The 6,994-nt window shown below is 36.9% G+C and overlaps 1 protein-coding gene across 1 annotated transcript in view; it reads left to right on the top strand.

Moving 5' to 3' along the window:
- Nucleotides 1-6,994, top strand: part of brinp2 (bone morphogenetic protein/retinoic acid inducible neural-specific 2) — a gene marked incomplete at its 5' end in the record, with an annotated part of 239,201 nt that overhangs the window by 170,541 nt on the left and 61,666 nt on the right.

The following is a 6,994-nucleotide window of genomic DNA, read 5'->3' as shown; positions in this document are numbered from 1 at the left end:
ACACACACACACACACACACACACACACACACACACACACACACACACACACACACCTGTGTTCAGTCAAACACACAAACATCTACCACATCCATCCACCAGCCTGCCGACCCTCTCACCTCCTGTGTGTAGTAGCTGGCTCGGATGACCCTTTACTTTACGCTGCAGTAGTTTATATGTCTGTTTTCGTCTGACTGGCTCTCACTCTCGTGGGAAATCTGTTATTTTACCAGGCTGGAGATGGACCACCTCAGCCTACTCTGACCTCAGCCTAACCCCTCCATCCACACCTGCAGCACAAGTAATGCTCAGTTGAAAATACAGCCGCTGGCCTTACCTTTTGCTTATACTCATCACCGAACGGTTTCAGGTGGAGAATATTAGTGAAACGGGTTGTGGCCTCTTAGCAAGAAGGTCACAAGATCGCATTTCGGCTTGGCTTCTTTTTGGATGGAGTCTGCATGTTCTCCTCTGCCTCTTGCACAGTGATTGCTGCAGATATGCACCAGCTGCCATGTGATTTGAAAAAGGAGAAGTAAGTAAAGGAAATGGATGGATTGAATATTAGTGAAATACTTTTCTCGGAAAGTGTGGGTGTGTAATTTATGCAGGAGATAGGTCTGCCTATATGAATAAAGCATAAACTACCTAAAGCCTAGAGAGGTAATGTAAAAAATACTATGAATTTTGAATACAAAAGATTTAGCTCTATACTAGAAATGTTTAAATTCTCATCCGGCACATGCTTTATCTGTCTACCAAAGTTAAGTGAAGTTTGCTTTTACTGTTTTTTGTTTAATTTTGCTAGCAGACGATGGGACAGATAAATGACAATGATCTAAGAAGGTATGAACACCTGAGCTTTGTTTGAGTTTTAAAGGATGCAGAATCCCCAGACAATAAAGTTCTAATACAGGAAGATGTGCAGGCAGTTGAGTTAAATGTCTTCAAGAAGGCAAACATTACAAGTTTGCTGTACATAAACAAAATAAGTCTCTGTGTGATTTATGAATATATTACTGTCTATTTGTGCTGTGAGAAAATGGTAATGGTAATTGCTTTGTTTTACCTGACAGAAACCTGTAATAAATGGAGAACAATTTGAAGGCATTTTCTAAAACTGCAACAAAAGTAAGATTCACCACATTTGCAAGTCTAAATGTAAGACTGTTTTAAGAGAATGGGCAATACAACAATAATAATATATATCACGAAAGACATGTGATCATATCAATAAAAAACAATAATATCTATCACAATATACAAATAAATCATTATCAATAGAAAATATGTCAGATAAAATGTTGATACTTTACTGAACTCATTCTGGGGGATGTAGGCAGAAGAAACGTTCTAGCTGCTCATCCTCTCATGACCCAGCTAAGCAAGGTTGTTGGCATCAACTATCTCCCTCATGTTTTGGTAAGCTAGCAACATGTTGAGTAACATGTGCAGTAGCAGTTTTATGTTTCACCATCGTGTCATATAAAATAGAAAAGAATGACGTGAAGTAAAAGGAGAAGAGTGAAAAAGCTCGAGAGGAAATTGTGGATAAAAGAGGAAAGGTCACTTCACCAGTTTGGCAGGATTAATCAGCCCTTTTTTTCCTCCAGGTCCTTATTTGTAGGCTTTAGGTAGTTTATACCTTATTCATATAGACAAACATATCTCCTACATTAATTACACACCTACAATTTTCGAGAAAAGTTTTTCACTAATATTCTATCCATCCATTGATAATGACTGACATTTAACACTTACATTGTGATGCATTTTTCAGCCATATCGCCCAGCCCTAAGAGAACTGGCCTTCTGGTACTTGTTAAAAGATGTGCAGCAGTTTTCTGGACTAACTGTTGGTGATAGAGAGATGATTGTTTAAGGCCAACACAAAAATAAGTTGTGGCAGTCCAGTCCATTGATGATAAAGGCATGGACAAGTGTTTTGAGTTATTTTGGTGAAATATAAGATTTTGCTTTGGCAATTTGACATAACTGATAAAGCTAATAAGATACTACCTTACTCTTGACAGTCCATCAGGGCATGTGCATAAATAAAAAAACAAAGTATAACCTCTTCTGATGGAACGTTTATTTAGCACACATCTTTTAAAAAAATTGTTTTTAAAAAGTCTGAAGCTGAGCAACTTTTAAGCAGTTATCTCCAAATACAGTTCCTGGTTGCTCCTTGCTGGAGGGGTTTTCTGGTACGAAGCAGATAGCTGTCAACTCCATGAATCAAATACATTTTGGTTTCAGTTTAACATTAAATATTGATGAGAACAAATTTGCTTTTGATAAGTATTTGAAGGGTTCTGAAGCTGTGTCTTCTCAATTATTCATGGGCATGGATTTCCATATTTCATTTAGCACCTCAGCTTTTAACCCATCTATCTCGAATTCAGAGCTTAAAAGTGAAATTGTTCTTTTGTCAGAGAGATACACAGGCCCAAAGGGCCAGAAACACTGCAGTGACTTGTTTGATTGGCTCTTCCTGCATCCATCTAGTTTAATTTTTAATAGAGTTCTATTTAGTAATATAGCTCATCCCTGCTGCTTATGAAACAGGAAACTGTAATAGTCAACAATAGAAAAGGGGCTTGTTTCCACTAATTACAATCTTGCATGTCTACAGAAGTGAGAGGGCATAAATCAGCCACCTAAAGAGTCTGAATCCGATGGTGAAGGGGACACACTTTTCATTTTCAAAACTAATAGAACACGCATTTCTCTTTTGATGACTACAAGAAATGTGGTACGATTTATTTCTGTGGAAGCTGATGGATCAGTTTATGAAAAAGTGATAACGATCAAGCGTCTGTCTGTCACGTATATTGGCAAACTCACATCGTTTAGTATTGTCCCTCTCCTTTAGTGATGTAACTGTTTCCTATCATAGATTTCTTTTTGGCAACACCATTTTCTAAGGTCGTCTGATAATCAAGCACATTTTCCATAATGTCCCCTGACAAGTGACTTTGTCCCTTTTTAACTTTGAGAAAAATACAGCCCATTGTTCCTGAAGCACTGCTCTATTATTAATAATTCAGAAGCTAATTCGACTTCTTTTACCAATGTTGAAATGATGACTGCATCTTCAGTGGCGATTGTGGTCGCAGAATACAGAAAGAGGACATTATTTTTAAAGTCACCTCCATTGTTCACATCTGAGCCACGCAACCCTTAAAGTAAAGCTAAAAGCTCAATCTTTACATTGGTATGTGGTATTATCCAAAGAGTATATTGTAATGAGAGGAGTGTTTGCTGTTTTCAGTGTTTAAGTGCCTGTACTGTTGAGAGTTTTAGTCTAATTTACTATTAAAGTTCTTCAAAGCTTTATTTCACCACTAAATGAATCCCCTCAGTGAAAAGACCTTCACCTTTACTGATTTGGTGGTCATTCTTTGTCTGATTTGGAGACGTCAAATCTAGTTTTTTTTTAACAGAATGAAATGTGTACTCCTTTCAGAAAACTTCAGTCCAATCCAAGTTTGAAGCAAAAGAAAGGCAACTTTTTTTTCTTATAGAAAAAAAGTTGAACTCAGTCTGCAATTTTTCATTTGAGTCTAATATATTGAAGTTCATTTACAAGCCACTTATATAAATGCATTAAACTCATCTGTGAGCCATCTGAATCCTACATCAGTAGGAGGATGGGGAAAATCAATGCATTTTGAGCTTGTAAAGAGTTTAGATGATGAACAAGGCATAATGCACAGGACAAGATTTTCTTCCCTCTTTAGCTCACTCTGAGCCTTTTATGTTTTTATTGGTTTGCAAATCCCAAAGATTTCTGACTGCAGAATTTAATGAAAAACAAATAAGAAAAAGGAAAGGGAAAACAAATCATGTCTAGGTCAAAATAGGAAACCCAAAAAACAGGTTGTGTAATCAACAAAAATACAGAAAGATTAGTCTGCTTATCAAAATGCCACTCACCCTAGAAATTTACTTGTAACCACAAAAAAAGCTGATAACATCGTGTCAAATATTGTGCTATTAAATATTCTTGACTATGCCTGATCTCAATCTAAAAGTATTATGCATTTAGCTGTTGTCCTATTCAGTTTTCTTGTTTTTTAACGTTTCCATTGCAAGGCCAGAACCAGTCATGTTAATGGAATGCATCAGTTAGACTACACCTCTAAATAATTAGCATTAGCACAAGCAGCAGTAATGCATAAAAATATCAAATTCTTTACAATAAATAGCTTTGTACATGTTTTAAAAGCGTTAATTTTAGCATTAAAACAGCAATTCTCTCTAACACCTTATTAGAAAAGCATTTGTTTGGCAAATGTATAAATATATAAATGAACAGGTGTTCATATATATATAATATACAATCAAATTCTCAGTATCAGCTGGTGGTGGTAATGCACACCAGTCAGTTTTTTTCCCAACCTCGAATGAAATCTAACCAAATTTATTTGAGACAGTGACCCAAAAGTGTGATTCAAAATGCTGCTGTCGCAATCGTGTCCTGTGAGTTGGGCTTCAACCAGCTGGCGATGACTGACATCTGTTGCTGCCATTGGTCGCTCCCCATGATTCCAGCCCATAAGACCACAACCTGCATTTATGTGCACTATTCAATTTTTTTCTATACTGTTCCACTAAAATAAAGCAGCCTTTTTTTCTGGCCTAAGAATAGCCCTAATTCATTATAAATCAAAGTTTTATAACAAATTAGAAGAGTATTGATGAGATCAAAAGTGGAATCTAAAACAGTTGTCACTGGTGGACATTTCATTCTACAAATGGTACAATGGATGATGTGTTTGTCCTATATTGATTTTTTTTTGAAAATGGAGAACCATGGCAGTGATTACAGATAAACTTTTACTCTGATTCCAGCTAATTAGCTTGATGGCTCCCTTTTCTGGCATTTCATAAATTTTGTCCCAAGAGCCGAGTGGATAAAAATTAGGATGTAGGAGTTGTTTCTGGCTTATGTAGCGATGAGTCAAGTCTGCATTGAGGTATCAATTCTCTTAAGGAATAATTATGGCCGAAACTTGAGGCTATTTTGATTCAGCTGTCTGCATTGAGAGGATATTTTTAAAGATCTTGTAACACTTCCTGTTGGTACTAAAGTTGGATTTATTTTGCGCTGGCTCCCTTCTAGAGAGTACTTCTCCGTAGTTCCTGGAGATCTTCAATCACAAACGAAGTCTTTTTTTCTAATGTAGTGAATCACTTCAGCTACACAGTTGTGATGCGGTGAAGGGACAGAAACTTGAAAGTTTGTGATGCTTGCTTTCCTTTCCAAGATTAAAAAATATATCTATGTGTATTCTGCTATTTGTACAAAAAAAATCAGGATTCCACCATTTTCCCTCAGTCTGAAATCTGACAACATGCATTTATAAGAGTTTATATGTTGCCTATCTTCTGGCTTTACCCTAGTGTGTGCCTTTCTTTTTGCTGCAATCAAAGTGACTGTGTGTGCCACCACCAGCTGAAGTTTTCACACCAGTACTGGCTGAAAAAAAATATAGCCTGATTTTAGCCTCGAGTCAAAGCAGTGCTTTAAAATGGAGTTGCCAAATCAATATAATTTTATATTAAATGTTTTTTCACAGCTTATCGCCTTCTTAATAAAACCTTCAAGGTTATTAGCTGTAGAGCTGTTTTGTGTGTGGGTGTGTGGGTACGGGTAGTGTACCTGAGTTTGTGTGCATCAACAACACAACAGGACTCTAATAAAAGTCTGTTAACAATAGACTGCAGGGTGTGGAGGAAGGAGGTGACTCAAAACACACCAACTGGTACAGAAATGGGCTTGCACACAAGTATGTAGAACCTACTCTAAACACAATCCTCTGTGTTGGTGTGCATTTGGTACAAAACAAGCTTTAACGGAGCTTAAAGTGGACTGTGACGGACGTGTGAAACAAGTGTTCATTGAAGCATAGTGTAGGATTCTTTTCATGCATCTGGTTATTTTCTAAAGATGATGACTAGCGTTGCTACCACATTTTCATGCACAGGTTAAACCTATAGTTTTTTTTTCTTTTTTTTTCTTTTTTTTAATTTGGAGAGTCAGAAGGCATTTTACACCAAAAGCGACAAAGTCTTTGCTGCTTTCTTGGTCAAAGTTGAATTTAGTTTAACTTTGACCCTGATGCGGTGACATTCTTCTTTTTTTTTTTTCCAATAGAGACGGACAACAAGAGGGTTTTTTTTAGAATTATTATTTATCTATTTGTATTTTTAAACCATAGAAATCCAATGTTGTAGCAGACAGAGTGCATGCAAACTAGGAGCTCTCTGCTCGTCCACTCACAGTTTTGAAAACTCTAATTTGTACTCAACTCTACAGTTATTTAAGGTGGAACACAGGGCTCACTGCAGAACTTAGCAATGAGTTCAACGCGCACCGATTTTGGTCTTGAAGCTCCTTTAAAGTTGGTATTGAAAGTATTTTGTACAACAAATTATTGTTGTTTACCCCATTACATTTATTTAGTGACCTACACTGATTCTATTCTGAAGCTGAATACTAAGTTGAAAAAAGTTCAAATGTGTTTAAAATTGATTTTATTTTGATTTATTTTATTTAGATCCACTTTAAAGAGATCTCATGTCAGTTACCATTATTGCTGTAATTATGGCTTTGATGTTCATATTTACAGCTACATTTCTACAGTATATGTTATCTCAGCACGGACAACCTTTGGGGCTGGGTGTTACTATGCAAAATTGACTTTGTCTGAGATTTATATCATGTTATCAAAAACATACCCAGAGTGTTGCTTTGACTCATTCATGCATGTTCGAGAAATCCTTGAATCTCCTGTGGTAGCCATGTGGAGCTGCCTGGTGCTTGCTGGTACAAAGAACCGGCTGTTTGTACCTAGCTCCTCCCTGGAACTCAGTCTGCAGCCAAGCTCCCGCCCCACAGAGTGTTTTTCCCCCGAAGCATAGTTGCGAAGATGCACTGAAGTGGGAGTGTCAGAAATGGTAGGAGCATATTAAAGAGATGCAAAGT

Source organism: Austrofundulus limnaeus, unplaced genomic scaffold (assembly GCF_001266775.1).
Source record: "Austrofundulus limnaeus strain Quisiro unplaced genomic scaffold, Austrofundulus_limnaeus-1.0 Scaffold24, whole genome shotgun sequence".
Lineage (NCBI taxonomy): Eukaryota > Metazoa > Chordata > Actinopteri > Cyprinodontiformes > Rivulidae > Austrofundulus > Austrofundulus limnaeus.
The sequence above is the reverse complement of the archived record's forward strand: the minus strand, read 5'-3'. Positions and strand labels throughout refer to the sequence as shown.